The 20,167-nt window shown below is 35.1% G+C and overlaps 1 long non-coding RNA gene across 1 annotated transcript in view; it reads left to right on the top strand.

Annotated features, from left to right (window-relative positions):
* The window catches only part of LOC118767914, a 17,033-nt gene extending 6,256 nt beyond the window's left edge, over positions 1-10,777 (top strand). Inside the window, exon 3 of the long non-coding RNA XR_005003827.1 lies at positions 10,668-10,777. This is a non-coding gene — a long non-coding RNA (uncharacterized LOC118767914). The remainder of the gene's footprint in view (positions 1-10,667) is intronic.
* The last annotated feature ends 9,390 nt before the right edge of the window (positions 10,778-20,167 follow it).

Consider the following 20,167-nt stretch of genomic DNA (forward strand, 5'->3'; position numbering starts at 1 on the left):
TTATTGCCATATGGCCATGCCTGTTATAATTCTATATTGTGTTAAACATACTGGCTTATTAAGATATGTTTATTTTGATTTGTTTGAAACAGATAAGAAACGTTTTAGAGATAAGACATGCTTTGTTTCATTGAGCTAATATTTGTATTTAAATTATCTAACTGGCTCAAGGCTACAAATGTTTTAGCAGAAGGAATAGACAGTTCCATAGGCCACAGCATATTACTTGTATGTAAATAATTTATCTAAGTGGAGCAAGGTTGCAAATGCTTCAGTAGAGGGAACAATCAGTTAAACTGACCTCAGTATATTACTGGTATGTATTTTAACAAACCTGGATAGACAGTGACAGAATTTGAACCTAGATTGCTAAAAGTAATTGTTAAACACCATTATTACTGTAATTGTGTCATTTACATTTTAATGAGAGTAATATTTAAAGGCAGTGAGATGGCAGAATTGTTAGCACACTAGGCAAAATGGTTAGTGACATTTCATCTATCTTTACTTTCTGAGTTCAAATTCTACCAAAGTCAGCTTTGCCTTTTTTTCCTTTCAGGGTCGATAAAATAAGTACCAGTTGAGCACTGGAGTTGATGTAATCAACTTATCCCCTCCCCTGAAATTGCTGGCCTTGTGCCAAAATTTAAAACCAAAAATTATGGTATTTGTTTATAATATTGGCAAAAAGCCAGAAATTTCAAGGGTAAGTAATTTGCATTGGATCCAGTACTTAACTGGTACTTATTTTCTTGATACCAAATGTATGAAAGGTAGAGTTGACTTCAGCCTGATTTGATCTCAGAACATAAAGTGTCAGAACAAATATCATAAGGCATTTTTTCCTGCTTTTCTGATGATTCTGTCAATTCATCACTTTTTTAATAATAATAATAATAATAGTAATAATAATAATAACAAAACTTTGTTGGTTAGGTATGAAAGGCCAAATCTAGCCAGTTTGAACATAAAAGAGATAGAATATTTGAACTAGATATCTCTGTTGCCCCTATTGATAAACAGAAGTGGACTGAAAACTGAACCTTGATGGTCTTCTTTCATGTTCACACACACACACACACACACACACACACACACACATACACATGCAAGTATGTATACATATAGATAATATGTGTTTTGCAGTACAGTGCAGCATATATAATATTGAATAAACACAGAGCTAAAAGTTAGTTTCATTTTGTCACTTCATGTGGTAATGTCTAACCTGCAGAACAATCAATAAAAATAAAATCATTTTTATTATTATTATTTCTTGTTGTTGTTGTAGTAAATATTTTATTTAAACATTCTCAATTTCTTAAAATAAATTTCCTATAAATGTTTTCACACTTATTTCCCAATATTCCCTCAAATATTTCATTTTCCTAGTTTTTATAATGGTTTTATTAATAATTCAGCAATAAACTTATGACTTGAAATGTGTTTTTCTTATAGCAAATTAAAATCATATATATATATATATATATATATTATATATATATATATATATATGTATGTATGTATGTATGTATGTATGTATGTATGTATGTATGTATGTATGTATGTATGTATGTTGTATGTATGTATGTTGTATGTATGTATGTATATATATGTATATATATATATATTTATACATACACACACATGTATATATATATATATATATATTCATGTATGACTGTGTGAGTGTGTTTGTGTGTGTGCACATGTGTTTATAAACCTTCAAAGAAGAAGCAAATATTAAGTGCAATAAAACTTTTAACTGAAGAGCAAATGCAAACAAACAACAACAACAACAACGATGATGATGATGATAGTAATAATGATAATAATAATAATAATAATAATATAATAATAATAATAATAATAATAATAAAATAATAATAATAATAGATATATAAGAAAATAATTTGGGAGGATGTATTTTAATATATCTTTACCTTACTTTCTCAGTGCAATAATCTAAAATATTTGTAAAGAAACTATGAACATTTGCAGATACATAAGTAAATTTTTTTTTTCCAGTTTTTGTAATACATTTTTCCAATTTAAATGCAATACTCCAATGTATGTAAATTTTGAAAACACCTGGTGCTATCTGTATTCCATTCTAAAATAATGATTAAAGATCAGTTATTAACAAGTAATTCTCTTATTAGTTATGTAAAATTCTCTTTAAATAGTTTTTAAGCTGCCTTCCACTGCTTTCTTCACTGCAGTAAAAAAATTATGACTCCTTCTATTGTATTTGTATGGAATATCGCATTTGAATAAAAATAATGCAATTGTCCCTTTGCCGATATGGAAAATTAGTTTCATGAGTCACTAAGCAAATGGAAATTATGTTAATACAATGAGGTATCAAAGAGTTCCTGGTCTGGTTATGTTCAATATAAAATAACTTTTTTTGCCTAAGTTTTAGCACCATCTTCTTTGAAATAGCTACCTTGCACAGCAATACACTGGTCCCAGTTTCCTGGCACTTTGGGAATTTGGCCTAGAAGTTGTTTTCCATAAAAAAGTCAAGGATGTTCTGGGATTTTCTCTGGATCTTAACAATGGTTTTTGTGGGATGATGTCAGCAGCTGGGCAGCTGACCAGAACTTGGGAGCTGGCTGGAAGAGGAAGGGTGCAGGAGTGACGCGTGCACAGGCAGGGGAAGATGGGGCCTTTTCGATTGGGGTAGCTGAGAGTGCTGGACATGTGAGCGCTTCGACAAGGTGAGGGAAAAGCAGCTGCTATTTTTAGCGTTCAGGTTAGGCCACGTAGAAGGGTGCATCGACAAAGAGAAGGTAGGTGTCTTACTTCAAATCTCCCACATACACCAGTGTTAAAATGATTACCTTTGAGCTGCCTTTTCATCTTGGGGAAGAGATGAAAGTCTGCAGGTTCTAAATCTGGTGAATAGGGCAGGTATGTAAGTGATACCATGTTGTTTTTGGCAAGAAACTCATGAATGAGGAGAGGTCGGTGCCAGGAGGCATTGTCATCATGAAGAATCAAATTTATCAAGAGCCGGTTACTTTCACGGAATATCTTCCTTCAAACACTTCAAAACGTTGCACTAGAAGTCTTCTACTATAGCTCAAGATTAACCAACGTCTTATGAGTGAATTTGTCAGATGAAAACTGTGCAGAAGCCTGTTGTGTGTGTGTGTGTGTGTGCGTGCACATACATGTGTGTGTATGTGTGTGTGCGTGCGTGCACATACATGTGTGTGCATGTGTGTGTGCATGTGTATGTGTATGATTGTGCTGTGTTTGTTACCCCAACTGCTTGACAATCAACCTTGATTTTCTTTCATTTCTGTAACTTAGCAATTCAGCAAATATAGCCACTAGAATAAGAACCAGGTTTAGAAAAAGAAGTACTGAGATCAATTTGTCTGACTAAACCCAACAAAATATGGTGCCAGTGAGGCTGCAGTCTAATGACTGTAAAAAGGAAAAAATTAAAAAAAAAAAAAAAGAAAAATGAAAAAGATTAAAGAACAAAGAAAAAAATTTTAAATATGAAATGCAATTCTTGAATGTTAGAGTTAGAATGTTAGTGTGTGGTGTACCTAATCATCAAATAAATTAAATGAAAGGAAAATGGAAATTAAAAGAAATGTTTTTTGGTATATGTAAAGTTGAAAATTCAAACCAAAACATTGACCAAAACCATACTAAGTGAAAGTACAAACTCAAATATATTATAAACTAAAGGGTGAGTTTCTATCAAATTTTATTTGAGACTATTTCTGCCTTTTGAAATGGCAAATTATTTTGTATTTCATTCTAAATCTGTCTTGACATTTTTGTCAAATATTGAGGTTGCAACAACTACTATTACTAGCACCTCAGCTACAAGTTTGAAGTGCAAACAACAATGCAGATTGGGATTTACTCTTTTACTTGTTCCAATCATTTGACTGCGGCTATGCTGGATCACCACCTTTAGCCGAGCAAATCGACCCCAGGACTTATTCTTTGTAAGCCTAGAACTTATTCTATTGGTCTTTTTTGCCGAACCACTAAGTTACAGGGATGTAAACACACCAGCATCAGTTGTCAAGCGATATTGGGGGGGACAAACACAGATACACAAACATGTACACACACACATGTATATATATATACATATATACGACGGGCTTCTTTTAGTTTCTGTCTACCAAATCTCCTCATGTGGTTGATAAGCAAGCTACTTACCTCACAACCACTCCTGTGCCTACATTTAGAGCAATGTTAAAGACAGATCTTTTTGTTTTCCAGCCCAGGTAACAGAGCAAATAGACAAATCTTAGAGTCTTTTGTCAGTGGAATGAACAAAATTGTTATCAATTAGAGATATTCTAGAAATAATGTTGGGAGCTCTCTTCATCAAACACATGCATTTACATAAACAAATAATTTTTTAATAAATAATAATAACAATAATAATGTTTTGTTGCCCTGGTGCAAAACCAGGCATTGGCTCTCATGGCTTTTGATCTTAACTGATTTTGTCTTGGAAAAAAGATGGGCTACAACAAATATTCTGCTCAATACCACAGATTTGCTTGTCAGTTGTTTGGCCTTAACTAGTTGAGCATGTTCCTTGCTGGCTGATGATATGTGCATCTCTGATCACGAGCAGAAGAAGTGAGGGATCATCATAGCTATTTGTCAAGAGAAATTCTTTGGGTTTGAATAATTCACCTCTGGAAACATGGATGTTTTGTTCAACATCCTTAAACAAGTCTTATTCAGGGACCTTTTGAGTAGGATGGGACACTCAGCCTGAGGAAAATTGTGACGGCCCCACCTGGAAGGTCAAGTGCTGTTTATCTTGATATGAGATCACACACATACAAGAACCCAGGAAAAGGGATGCACTTGCACCCCCTAGAATTTTTATGTAGTGCAAAATCAAAGTTTGCATCCCCTATATACCTTTGCCAGGTTCAGAAAATAATATCTAAAAATTGATCTGTAAAAGTTACTTCAAGTTAGATTTCTTTTCAAAACAAAAACAAAGGACAAAAATAAATTTTTTGAAAATAGCTGAAGCTGGCTGTAAAATTCCCAAGAGAATTTATGACCTGCTTCTAAACTAAAGCAGCATCAAATTCAAAAGTATGTGGCAACAACAACAACAACATGACCTCCTTTTATCTTCAAATACCTCTCACAATACCCTACATTTTGTCAGTTCTTTATAACTGGCATCTCAAAAGATTGATCACATGGTTGAATGGATTTGAACATTAGACCATTTGACCTGTCTAAAAATAAAAGTCCTTTCAAAATTCTTTGTCAGTCAGATGGGTTCTTCTATTCAGGCTAATATTTATTTATTTTGTCAACAGTCAAAATTATTTGTTTTCTCTTTGATATTTAATGCTCATTGTTACATTGCTGGACTTTTTTTTTGGATTATCTGTCCCATGTAAGTTACAAATTCTCCTTTTTGACCAGAATCTTTCATGGTTTTGTTGATTTACTCTTTTACTTGTTTCAGTCATTTGACTGTGACCATGCTGAAGCACCGCCTTTAGTTGAGTAAATTGGCCCCAGGACTTATTCTTTGTAAGCCTAGTACTTATTCTATTGGTCTCTTTTGCCAAATCGCTAAGTTATGGAGACATAAACACACCAGCATCGGTTGTCAAGCGATGTTGGGGGGACAAACACAGACACATAAACATATACACACACATACATATATATGTATATATACATATATACAACGGGCTTCTTTCAGTTTCCGGCTACCAAATCCACTCACAAGGCTTTGGTTAGCCCAAGGCTATAGTAGAAGACACTTGCCCAAGGTGCCACATAGTGGGACTGAACCCGGAACCATGTGGTTGGTAAGCAAGCTACTTATCACACAGCCACTCCAAATTGGCTTTCAATACACACACACACACACATACACACACGTGCATATAATTCTTTTGAAATATTAGTCCAAATGATTGAAAGATGAGTTATAGAACTTTTGAAAAATAGTTTTTAGAAAAAAAGAACAATTGATTATAAAGGATGGCAGATCAAGGCTGGAATTAACAAATTTGTGATGTTCCAACAAGAAATATATTCGACAATTTTAGACTAATCTATATGAAAAGAAAAAAATGGTTAACTGGAAGTGCTAAAGTAAGTTATTCTGCTGGCCATGCTTTTTATTTAATTTAGAAAAAACTGTTTGGAGTGATAATGGTTACGATGATTTAGGTAATCTACATATGGCCATGCTAAAACACGAACGTTCTGAAAGACATATAAAATCTTTGATAGATCTTAAAACTTTTGGGAATATTTACAGTTACATGCATATAAAAACAAAACAGGGCATACAAAAGTATAATAAGAGGTTAGAAAAACAGATATATTCAGTGGCATTAGATCAGTGCAGTTATTTTTCTTGGTTGCCAGGAATTATTATTCTGGGGTCATTTTGAGTCCAAAAAATCCAATAATCATGGAAATTATAAAGCACTCTTATATTTAATCAGTAAATATGACGAAAAATTGGCAAGTCACTTAGCGGTTCGGCAAAAGAGACCGATAGAATAAGTACTGGGCTTACAAAGAATAAGTCCCGGGGTCGATTTGCTCGACTAAAGGCAGTGCTCCAGCATGGCCGCAGTCAAATGACTGAAACAAGTAAAAGAGTAAAAGAGTAAAAGAGTAAGTCATCTTGATACAATTTCTGTATTCTCAGATCTTTCAAGCAGAATTCAAAATGACTTGATTGATGCAGTTCAGAAAGTTATTCTGGATGAAACAGAAAATATACTGAAACAGGCAAAATTCATAGCTATTCTTATAGATGAAACATCCAATGTACTGAACTATTCACAACTGTTAACTGTTTTACATTGTTACAAAAGATTGTTTTATTAAAGAATGATTTATCAGTTTCAATGATGTTAGTGCAGATCGACCAGCAAATGTTTTATCTGAACATGTTTTTAAATGCATTGAAATGTGGAAGTGTGGAAACAAATTAATTGCTCAAATCTATGATGGTGCTGCTACTATGGCAGAACAATTAAATGGGTTGTATTCAAAGGTAAGAGAGAAATATGAATGTTCATTGTTGTGCTCATGTCCTAAGTTTAGTTCTTTCACAAGAATGCTCTGCTATAAAATAAATCAAGATATCGTTTTTCTACTATAAATGGATTGGGTACATTTTTTATGAAATCACCTAAAAAGGCTAATGCATTAGATATCATGTTAAAGATTTCCCAAAGCTACAGGAACTAAATGGAAATACTCATCATGTTCTTACTATAAAAGAAAATTGTAATTTCATATCCTTTTTTGAAGACTTCATTGAAAATTCTGAAGCATGAGATGAGACCACAATAAATTCTGCTTTAGATTCTTGCATAATTTAAAAGCTCTTGATTTCTAATTTTTATTAGAAGTATTTAGTGATATATTTTCTTTCAATGATGTCTCATTTAACATTCTTTAAACTAAAAGTCATGACATAGTATATTGTAAAGAGCAAATAGATAAAACTAGGACCCTGCTCAAAAATAAACTCAATGATTTTTCAATATTTTATAATAAGTTATGGGGGAAAATATGGAATCGATGCAGAAATTGAAATCAAGAGATCCAGAAATAAATCTATTGATCCCCAACAATATCATAGAATGCTCTATAACAAAATTATTGACACAATAGCTGACCAATTATGAATGCGATACTCATCCTTAGAAGAACTTAAATTCATAGAACTTTTCAATTTCATCAGGTGAAGAATATCGCAAACGATTTCCAGTGGATGCTTTAAATTCTTTAAAAACCACTTATGGTAGCTTTTTTTTTTTTGACATAATATGAGTACAGAGTGAACTAATTGCTTCGTATTCTATACAAGATTTTAAAAAGCAAAGTGCAGGTAATTTAATGCATTACATTTACATCAATGATCTGATTGAAGCTATGCCAGAACTCTTAAATCTTTGCAACCTTATTTTGGCAATTCTGTCTACAACTGCCTTTGTAAAGTGGGTCTTTTCTGCATTGAAAAAAAAATTAAAATTCATCAAAGAAATACAGTAGGAGAGAATAGACTTTCAGAGTTAGCTCTCATGTCAATTGAAAAATATTTACTTCAACAATTGATTAAAAGAGATTTTTATTCCAATGTAATAAACATATTTTCCCTGAAAGATTGAAGAACTGAATTAATTTATAAATGAAGTATATAAATAATAATTTTTTGTACGTCTTTTAAAAACTTTTTAATACATTAAAACAGGGACCATCAAGGGCATGTTGCGAAACTTAAACAATTTTAAAAATGAATCAGCTCAATTGATAAGTACAAGGGTGGGTTGAAAAGCTCATAGACTGTCTATGAAGGAGTGATGCTAGAAATCTTGCATGCATTCAATTCAACTCTACATATTAATGACTGCATTCTTTTCTTTCGGGTAAACTGACATCTGACTTTTCAAAGAATACTTCAAATGTAACTAGTAGCAACTTCTCTCGCAAATAGATTAAATTTAGCATCTCCGTGTTATCTTGTACTTTCATACTTTCATACTGACATGGTTGCTATATTACAGGATAACACTCCAGCTTTATCAACAGTGCAAAACTGGGCTTAGGAGAGGAAGAAAGAGTCTTGAAGATGATTCAAGGTCTGGACATTCCACAACTACCACCACCGAGAGTAACATTGATTGTGTTCACCACAAGTTGATGGATAACAGGTGACTGACTATAAATCAAATAGCCAATGCTGTTAGTGTATCCTGTGAGAGGGTTGAGAATATTCTGCACAAGGGACTTGATATGACAAAAGTTCATGCTTGATGGATGTCATGTCTTTTGACACCTGGTCAAAAGCATACCACGTTGATCACATTACGGGAATATCTGACATTATTTGAGGCAGATCCAACTCGTTTCCTTGAACATTTCCTAACCTAAGATGTGTATTGGCTTCATCAATTTCAACCAGAAACAAAGAGGCAATCCATGCAGTGGAAACACTCATCTTCAATCGCTCCAAAGAAAGCAGGGTCGTTTCATCTGCAGAGAAGGTGATAGGCTTAGTTTTTGTGTTTTTGACTATCTTCAAAATGATCACACCATCAATGGAGAGTTCTATGACAACTTGCTACAACAGTTATGAAAGGCTGTCAAGACCAAACGTTCAGAAAAAACTGATGAACAGGGTCTTGTTTCATCAGGACAATGCTTCAGCACACAAGTCCTTGGTTTCAATGATTGTTGTGCATGACTGACTGACTTTGAACTGGTTGATCACCCTCCCTATTTTAGTGATTTCGTTCCATCTGACTATCATCTGTTTCCAACATAAAAAAAAAAATTTGACTGGGCACCAGTATTGTGGCAATGGCAACATCTTATCTGCTGTTGATGACTTTTTTGACCAACAGAATAGCTTCTTCACCAATGTTATCTGAGCACTGTATCACTGATGGAAGTGTGTGGACAGTAATAGGAACTATGTTAAAAAAATTAACTTCATTTGGAATGTCTTGCTCAGCCTATGAACTTTTCAACCGACCTTTATAATAAAAATTATTATTATACCTGTATTTAAGGCAGTAAACTGGTAGAATCCTTTTGGGGGTCAATAAATAAAGTACCAGTCAAGTATTGGAGTCAATGTAATTGACTATCCACCCACCATACAAATTTCAGGCCTTGTGCCTATAGTAGAAAGGAGGGGAAAAGATTATAACTGCATTTTTTTAATATTAACAATGAAAAAAAAGTTTTGGACCTGAGTTTGCACCCACTAAGCAAGTTTCATTCCTGGGCCATTGCACACATATGGTTGTGATGCATGTGCCTGGAGTACCCCTATCAGATGGGTTGTCATGATGAGTATATTGGGTTTCGCATAGTTGTACCCCAGTGTCACTTTGATGGCATGTATTGCTCTTTCACTGATTAATTATAACATTAATAATAAATATTTTTACTATAAGCACAAATAAAGCAATAACTGGGCTTTTTTTTCTATACTAAGTTTAGTTTCTTTTTCTTTTGCTATCTCTCTCTGTCTCTCACATTCACACATACATTTATTCACTGATTATTGTTACAAGGAAGCAGTTGACAATAAATTTGAGGATTCATCTTAGAAACAGTTTGATAAGGCTACTCAACATGCATTTAAGAGTCACTGTCAACTGTCTCCTTGTCAAAAATGTATATGAATATAAAGTAGTCTACTTAAAGGTATTGAGAGGTCCTTTAACTAAAAATGCAAAGTCAATCCCTGGAAGAGTTCATCATCATCATCATCATCATCGTTTAACGTCCGCTTTCCATGCTAGCATGGGTTGGACGGTTCAACTGGGGTCTGGCAAGCCCGAAGGCTGCACCAGGCCAGTCAGATCTGGCAGTGTTTCTACAGCTGGATGCCCTTCCTAACGCCAACCACTCCGAGAGTATAGTGGGTGATTTTAAAATATAGAGTGACACAACCAAATACTGCAAAGCATTTAGCATACTATTCTATCATCTCATTTCATTGTCTTCTTGGTGACAAACCATGTGAGTGTGGCTCCAGTTGTTCATTTCTTCCTCATAACACTACCTTTCTTTAGCTCTTATATTTTATATTCAAGAACTAGTTAACTCAGCATGAAGATGGTTATATTAAAATGTTTTTATGACTGTTTAAGTGTATAGGCATAGGAGCAGCCGTGTGGTAAGTAGCTTGCTTACCAACCACATGGTTTCGGGTTCAGTCCCACTGTGTGGGAACTTGGGCAAGTGTCTTCTACTATAGCCTTGTGAGTGGATTTAGTAGATGGAAACTGAAAGAAGCCCATCGTGTATATGTATGTGTGTGTGTATATATTTGTGTGTCTGTGTTTCTCCCTCCCCCAACATCGCTTGACAACCGATGCTGGTGTGTTTACGTCCCCGTAACTTAGCAGTTTGGCAAAAGAAACCGATAGAATAAGTACTAAGCTTTCAAAGAATAAGTCCTGGGGTCAATTTGTTCGACTAAAGGTGGTGCTCCAGCATGGCCACATCCAAATGACTGAAACAAGTAAAGAATAAAGAGTTTAACTGCTATATAGCCATCTATATATCATACTTAATGTAGATACATTACTGAAAGGCAAATTTACTGCAATATTCATTCAGAGATGACACCTCTCATGGACGTGGTATGTTTAAAAACAAAATATATCAGAAAGAGATTAAAATGGTCCCAGCAATGGCTAGTAAAAACACTAAACGCATTTCAGCCCTCTTAGGCTTTGTCAATGGCATGCGTTCAATACCAGTTGCATACTTACACAAGATTTGTCTCCTCCGATATGCAGGAAAACAGTGAGAAGCATTCACTAGTATTCTGAATAATTGCCAAGCTGAATAAAGACCTGTTATATGCAGTGAAAGTAATATAAACTTAATATAGCCAACTATGTATCATCTATGAATCTAAAAGACTTTTTCATCTTCCTTCAGCTCACATCTTTCATTCATGCTATCAATTTTCATGACTACCAAAGTTTTATATCCATCATTTGTATCAATCTCCCATATTTTCTGGTCTTCTTTAATAAAATTGATCACATATCTTTAACCACACTGCTGCATCTCCCTCCCTTCCTCCTTCTCTGTCTTCCTCTCCCCCTCCCTCTCTCAGGTGAGTTTATTATTTAAGAATAAATGATGTGCAGTTGTACACAGAAAGCAGTGATGATTAAGGAGATCTGATTGGAAGCAGATTTTTCACAAGAAGAGTTATAAAATATTTGCTTAATTAAACATATGTGTTTGTGTATGGATGCCTACTTTCTATCGACCAAATTTCTTTCATTGAGATTTCGTCAATCCAAGACTTTGATAGGGAAAGTGCTTCTCTGTGAGATCAAATCTAGAAATACATGGTCATGAAGTGAAGTTCCAAATCACATAGCTATGCCTAATATTATTAATTTCATCTTAGAGAAAGCAAGAAGAGATGACTCCAAGCATGTTTTGTTCTTATGCTGATCTCTTCAGCAATGTACAACACCCCCACCACCACCACATACTTGCTAAAATGGTGATGATTGAATTACTAAGTAAATATATAAAATTGTGTATTTATCGGCATGTGAAAATAGAATTTCTTAGAAATTAAATAATGTGAGAGACATCATCGTATAGAAAACAATTAGTAAGTTAGTGTCAATATACCTAATACATGGCGAACTGGCAGAATCATTAGCATGTTGGGTAAAATGCTTAGTGGCATTTTGTCAGTACGCATATTCTGGGTTCAAATTCCACTGAGGTTGACTTTGCCTTTCAACCTTTCAAGGGTCAATAAATTAAGTACCAGTTGAACACTGGTGTTGATGTAATTGACTAGCAGCCTCCCCCAAAAGATCTGGCCTTGTGCCAAACTTTGAAAACAATATATCTAATACAGTGCTGCTGGACTGGCTCCTGTGCAGGTGGCACATAAAAAGCACCATTTGGGCATGGCCGTTGCCAGTACCACCAAACTGGCCCTCATGCCAGTGGCACATAAAAGCACCCACTACACTCACGGAGTGGTTGGCATTAAGAAGGGCATCCAGTTGTTGAAACTCTGCCCGATCCGATTGGAGTCTGGTTCACCAGACCTCAGTCAAATCATCCAACCCATGCTAGCATGGAAAGCGGACGTTAAATGATGATGATGATGATGATGCTTAATGTGGTGATCAGAATGAAACCACAAAATATCCAGTGTTTTTACTTTATACTCGAAAAAGTATTATTCATTGACTAATATTGTTCTTTTAGTGGTTTTTAGCATTGCATATTTATGTCTAGCTAATTTTTTAAATACTCCTTATATTAAACATGTTAGCATTAATTTACTTTCTGTTTTTCAAGTGGATCGTGTTGCTAAATTAATTTACCAATATGAATAGATTGCTATGATATGCAACAGTTGTTTAATATTTCATTATTCGACTCTCTTCACTGTCTGTCTTTTAAGTGCAGAATAATAATAATAATAATAAAGGTGCAGTTAGTTGATTGTCGTTGTCGTCGAGATATGAAGAAAATAAATATCCTCCAATTAGTAAGCTTTACTCAGATGACCATCCATCAAACTAGCCAACAGTAGGAAAAAAAACATTGTTTATCTAAGCCTCGACGTTGGTAAACTGTATTTATTGTAATCAGCATCTGTAATCAATAATGTAAATTGTCTTTCCACTAGTTTTATAATATTTCTGTTCATACTAAAAAGAGACATTTGACAAGCTTATTTGTCACTATGTTGCTATGGTAAAATGATTAACATATTTGTTTGCTAGCTTAGTGATGAAAATGATAATCCTTTCTACTGAAATTTTGGAGAAGGGGCCTAGTTAATTACATCAATACCCAGTGCTCAACTGATACTTATTTTATCAACCCCCAAAAGGATGAAAGGCAAGGTCAGCTTCAGAGACATTTAAATTCAGAACATTCAGAAGATTCCAGAAGCAATACCTCTAAGCATTTTGTCTGGTGCAGTAAGGATTCTGCCATCTCACCACCTTAATACTAAATGCCAACAAGTGAGATGCCATGCAATTAAGACAAAAAAAAAATCCTCAGTTTTCTTAGCAGCATGACACCTCACCTGTTACCATCTTTAGATGCAAAGTCTTACCTCTTGACAAATCTGGTTGAGACATGGTTGCAACTTGTATAAAATAAAGCAAAGCTAAAACAAATGTTTCAAATGTTTGGCCCGAGGTAAACCAATTTAGGAGGAGGGGCTTTTAACTCAAGTACTTGACTGGTACTTTTATTTTACAGTTCTAAATTTAAGAGATGAGAAATTATGTACATTATTTACATTATTTACATTCGATGGATATTTTTCCTCCTCTTGTTTGTTGTTAACACGTTTCAGCTGATATACCCTCCAGCCTTCTTCAGGTGTCTTGGGGAAATTTTCGAACCTGGGTTCTCATTCCTAAAGTATTTTTCGATGTTATTATTATTATTATTATTATTATTAATTATTATTATTGTTGTTGTTGTTGTTGTTGTTGCTATTATTATTGTTATTGTTCAGGTCACTGCTTGGAATTGAACTCGGAATCTTGGGGTTAGTAGCCTGCACTCTTAACCACTATGCCCATGGGCACCTGAAGAAGGCTGGCGGGTATATCAGCCGAAACATTGTGTTAACAACAGACAAGATGAAGACAAATATCCATCGAATGTAAATAATGTAAATAATGTACTTTTATTTCATTTTATCATCATCATATTCAAGCATTGGTGCATAAACTTCTATGATGGATATATTCTGTGGTCTTGCAGGCACATGTAAGGTGATAAGCCAGCTGGATACTGGTGTACAACTGGTGACTGAGCTTACTCTAGCTATAACAATGAAGCCTATTCCATGTTCATGTTTGGTGTCATCTCTGCTGTACCACAGTTTGTGGCTTTCATCTGTTGTTGTCTCACCAAATCCTGTCCACCTGACTTTAGCCAGCCCTAGGATATCCCAGGCCCAGCCATCAAGTCCATGAGTAGGTTCTTTCACATCTCCACAAAGCATACAGAGTGTGGATGTTCCACATCCCAAAGACTGTATTGTCTCTGGGAAGGCTGAAGGTAATCAGTGTGTTTTCACTGTTGTTATCACCAACCCAGTTGCACATTGTTCACCTCCTCCCAAGGTAACGGCAGTGGAAAATGTTGCTGTTGGTTTTCCAGGCCTTGACCAATCTGGCATATTAAGTTTTGTTTGTGTGTCTATTATGGCATTTTAGTGGGTCTTAGAAATGCTTGCTGGTGCACAGTCTCTCACCAAGCTTGCCATTAGAAGCAGTTACCAGCATGTGGTAACTGCTTCTACTGAGAACCAGTGTACTCCTGCATCTTTAAGGGCGATGCTGTGGGAAACTAAGGTATTATCTCTACCTAAACCTCCCTCTTCAGACAGAGAATAAAATTATTATTATTTGATTTTATATAATTTCTAATAACAGATAGCTTATGTTTCTCCTACATGTAACTCCTATTTGCAAATGAAACATGTGTAATGGTGAATAAATAACACCAAAGATCTTTTGCCAGTTTCCTATTTTGATATGTAATTACCAAAAAAAAAAAAAAATTCCAATATTTTTCAAGTATTATGCTTACCTCACACAGATATAACATCTACACACAACTTTGAAGTACTGGAATAAGCAATACGCAAACGTGTTTCAAGAAGCTTGCTTCACATGGTTCCGTGTTCAGTCGCACTGCGTGGCACCTTGGGCAAGTGTTTTCTTCTATAGCCTTGGGTTGACCAAAGCCTTGTGAGTGGATTTGGTAGACAGTGTGTTTATGTCCCCGTAACTTAGCAGTTCAGCAAAAAGAGATCGATAGAATAAGTAATAGGTTTACAAAGATTAAGTCTTGGGGTTGATTTCTCCAACTAAAATAATTTAAGATGGTGCTCCAGCATGGCTGCAGTCAAATGACTGAAACACGTAAAAAAGTAAAAGAAAATATATACATACATATATATATAAAATTGAGAATGTGTGTCTGTTTGTCTGTCTGTCTGTCTGTATGCATGCATCACTAAAATTCAAGAACTACTCAACCAATATTTATATACATGTATATTTATATGCATGTATATATATATACACATATATGTGTGTATATATACACATATATATATATATATATACATATATGTGTGTGTATATATACATATGTGTGTGTGTGTGTACATATATATATACATATATATATATATATATATATATATTTTCCTCAAAGTTAAGAGGGAAAAACTCGGATCGTATAAATCTTGTGAATTTTCCAAAGTTCTCTCCCCACCCCCTTGGAAAAGATTTTCCTCACAAATTTCTTTATAATCGTAATCTATACCATTTGAAAGATATTTATATAAAATTTCATTAAAAAAGACTCATTTTCCTAAAAGTTGTGAGGGAAAAACATCAGATCTTGTGACTTTTTGAAAGGCCTTTCCCCACTCCCGTTGCTTTCTGGGCATTTCTGTTTTCATATTCGTTTCCTACACCTTTTTTTTACACCCGTTGCACAATTTTTTTCGCTTTTGTTTCCGAGTAATAACATCAGCATTAACCGTTTATTCTAACTTTATTGCTTTCTAAGAAAATATCTAATTGAAAATTCTTACACGTTAAATACTTTAGTTCTGTTTATCCACAACTTCTCACATTTTCTTGCTTCTATCTCCATAACCATACGGCCTCTACTTATACTTGAACATTCTTAAAGTTCACTATTTGGATTCGTTTTAACACATAATGACCCCACTTTTTACTTCGTTCACCTTTTTGTTACAGACTTCTTTCATTTCCTTTCTCTTTAAACATTCTTAAAGTTAAATCTTTCAAAAGGCAATATACAGAGGCTGTACAAACTGCAGCTGTTGAGCAACAGGCATTTTGTAACATGGCCTAGAAGATAGTACAGCATCTGACATGGATGCCAAATTGAAGCCATGCATATCAATGTACCAGACCAACTCAGGTGATGGACCCAGAAACACCAGATATCAAACCTATATTCCTATTAAAGATTGGAGATCTACTCACAGCACGCAATTAAGCAATATGCAGGACACTCATAGAAATGCATGTAACCTCCACTATAACAGATGTAGAAGTACATATACCGGGGTATGCTGTATTTTGTACAGACAGAAGGGAAAGAAGCCATGGGGAGGTTGATATGTGCATCTGTGAAGATTTCACACCCCTTATATTGCTGTGACACCCTCATAATATATATAAATCAAATTGATGTAGTTGTATGCATAACATATTGTCTGCTAAATACCACAAAATATGTGGCAAATTTGAGGATAAACTTGGACACATAGAAGAGGTATTGACAAACCTAGATCAACACATCAATATACTTCACGTTGGTGACTTCAAATGGCTGGAAATCCACATCTTCCCTGGGATGTCACAGCATGAGCAAAAGCATGTAGACTCATTGCTTGATCTTTCTAGTATGCTGTTCATGGAACAAGTGATATGCAAGCCAACCAGGGGAAACAGCATCTTGGATCACTGCTTTACAAATATCCATAATGTTAAGATGATGCCAGCAGCACTCTCCGACCACAACATTGTTGAAATAACAATGTATGATCCTAAGGGAACTGTTGGCATCTACCCTATCAGGAGGACTTGAGCCATATCCAACTTGAATTTCAATAAAGCAGAATGAAAATCAATCTGTAAAGAGATCCACATACGAAACTGGTCTGAAATTCTATGCAAGACATTGCTTGAAACTCAGTCAGCTTATGTCAATAGTGCAAGCTATATGCACTAAATATACTCCAGAAAGAAAGGCCAGCATACTGATAAACAAGATCTCTGTGAGCAGAAAAATTTTTATGAGATGCAGCTGAAAGGTTTCAAACTGGCTGAGTAGGCAACTGATGGACAGGAGAAGTTCATTTTAATATGGACACTCCTGGAAATTGAAAAAAAAACCCCAAACTCTCTCATGAAAAGGAAAGAGCAAGAGAGAGAACAGAGCTGTGGAAATACATACATACATACATACATACATACATACATACATACATACATATATATATATATATATATATACATATATATATATATATATATTATATATATATATATAATATATATATATATATTATATATATATATATGTATGTATGTATGTATGTATGTATGTATGTATGTATGTATGTATGTGTATATATATATAAATAACAAATATTCATATTCAATAATATGTAGTATTAGTATTCAGTAATAACCATATTAATGTTTGTATGTATACACTTAAGCGCACGAATACTTACCTACACATGAGCTCACATTGGCTCAACTATTATTCTACCAATAAATACTGGTTAATATTCATGGTGATGCAGTAAGCTGCCTGTTGGTGTCTTTAACATCTGTGCATTAAGGTGAAATTGAAGTGTCATAATACATTTTTCTGAGTCGTTTTCCAAGACATATGACAGAATATATACATTACTGCTTGCCAGACTTGTCTCATTTGTAGACATACATATTTATTCTGTAATAGTTTTTGTTTATCATAACTCATCTCCTTGGTATCTTTTAAAAATGATAATAAAAATAATAATGATGATGATGATGATGATGATGATGACGACGACGACGACAACAACAACAACAACAACAACAATAATAATAATGTGCTACAGCAAATATTCTGCTCAATACCACAGATTTGCTTGTCAGTTGTTTGACCTTAACCAGTTGAGCATTTCCCTTAGTGGCTGACAATATGTGCATCTCTGATCACAAGCAGAAGTAGTGGGGGAGCATCATAGCCACGTGTTGAGAGGGATTGCTTGGGGTTAGAATAATTCACCTCTGGAAACATGGGTGTTTCATTCAACATCCTTAAACAATCCTTATTCAGGGACTTTTTGAGCGGGATGGGTTACTCGACCTGAAGAAAATTATAACTGGGCCCCACCTGCAAGGTCATGCACTGTTAATCTTGATATGAGATCACCATGTCGCACACATATGGTTGTGACGCATATGTGCCCTTATCAGATGGGTAGTCATGATGGGTATATTGGGCTGCGTATATTTTATCCCAGTGTCACTTTGATGGCATGCACTGGTCTCTCAATAATAATAATCATAATCATAATAATAGTCGACGTCGTCATCGTCGTTGTCATCATCATCATCATCACATGATCAAACCAGTGCAGTCTTCTCTTATACACAGCATCTAATGTCTCTTATACTTAGTTTTCCTCTTAAATCATTTGCACTCTTTCTTGTGTAAATACTGACATTACCCATCCAGCAGAGCTTGCCAGCTTCATTTATTTCACGACATCGCAAATCCTTTGTAGTCAAAGCCCATGTTTCACTTCCATGTAGCATAGCTTTACATACACAGGCATCCAATAATCTGCCTTTCACTCTGAGGAAGAGGCCTTTAGTTACCAGTTTTCATAAAATATGCATACATTGCATACACACTCACTTGTTTGAAAAATAAATAAATAAATAAATAAATAAATGCGCCTTTTTAAAGCCTAGCCAGGCTCATTGGCCCGGTTTCCCGGTTTCAATGGCATATGTATTCCCCAGCTGGACAGGACGCCAGTCCATTGTAGCGTTACTCATTTTTGTCAGCTGAGTGGACTGGAGCAACATGAAATGAAGTGTTTTGCTCAAGAATACAACACATCGCCCAGTCTAGGAATCGAAACCACAATCTTATGATCATGATGCTGACACCCTAACCACTAAGCCAAACACCTCCACACCACCTGTTTTTAAGTAAGGTAATAATCCTCTAGTCTACCAAACAATGAATAGCTCAGACATAAGTTATGTGGTGTGCTGGAAACAAATGACTTACTTTGAATGAATCTTTTATTTTCTGTAAGTGAACACACATGAAGATGAGAGGGGTAAAAATGAACTCTCTCTCTCTCATCATCATCATTGTTCGACCGTGGTCGAGACAATGGAATTTACTATGTTACGCCAGACTTCACGGTCCATCATAGCATTACGGAGGTCCTGTTGCTGGATGCCTGTATCCCTGGAGATTACATCAGGGTAGGAGAGTGTGCGCCCTCTGGTATTGCGAGTAGATGGCTTCCAGAGGAGAAGAGTAGAAATTACTTCTTTTTCAGCTCTACAACAATGTCCAGCAAACTGGACTCTCCTACCTTTCACAAGAGATGACACAGGTGGTAGTTTCCCATATATTTGCATTTTGGTTGGATGGCGCTTCCACGAGAGATTTTGAGCTCTCATAAGGAGGCAAGTGTAGGTTCCATCCAACCGCCTCTCAAGCTTCTTTGATAACGTCCAGGTTTCTGAGCCATATAGTAGAATTGGTTCGACTGTGGCTTTGAATATTTCAAGTTTGAAGTCTCTACTTAGATTTGATGACCAGATCTTATGCATGTCATACACACACACACACATACATGCACACACTTATATATACATACATTTGATAGAATTCTTCAGTTTTTATCTTCCACCTTCATTCACTCACAAGATATTCTTTTCTACTCTAGGCACAAGGCCCGAAATTTTTGGGGAGGGGGCCAGTCGATTAGATCGACACCAGTACATAACTGGTACTTAGTTTATCAACCTCGAAAGGATGAAAG

This window comes from Octopus sinensis, linkage group LG2 (genome assembly GCF_006345805.1).
Source record: "Octopus sinensis linkage group LG2, ASM634580v1, whole genome shotgun sequence".
NCBI classification, from domain to species: domain Eukaryota; kingdom Metazoa; phylum Mollusca; class Cephalopoda; order Octopoda; family Octopodidae; genus Octopus; species Octopus sinensis.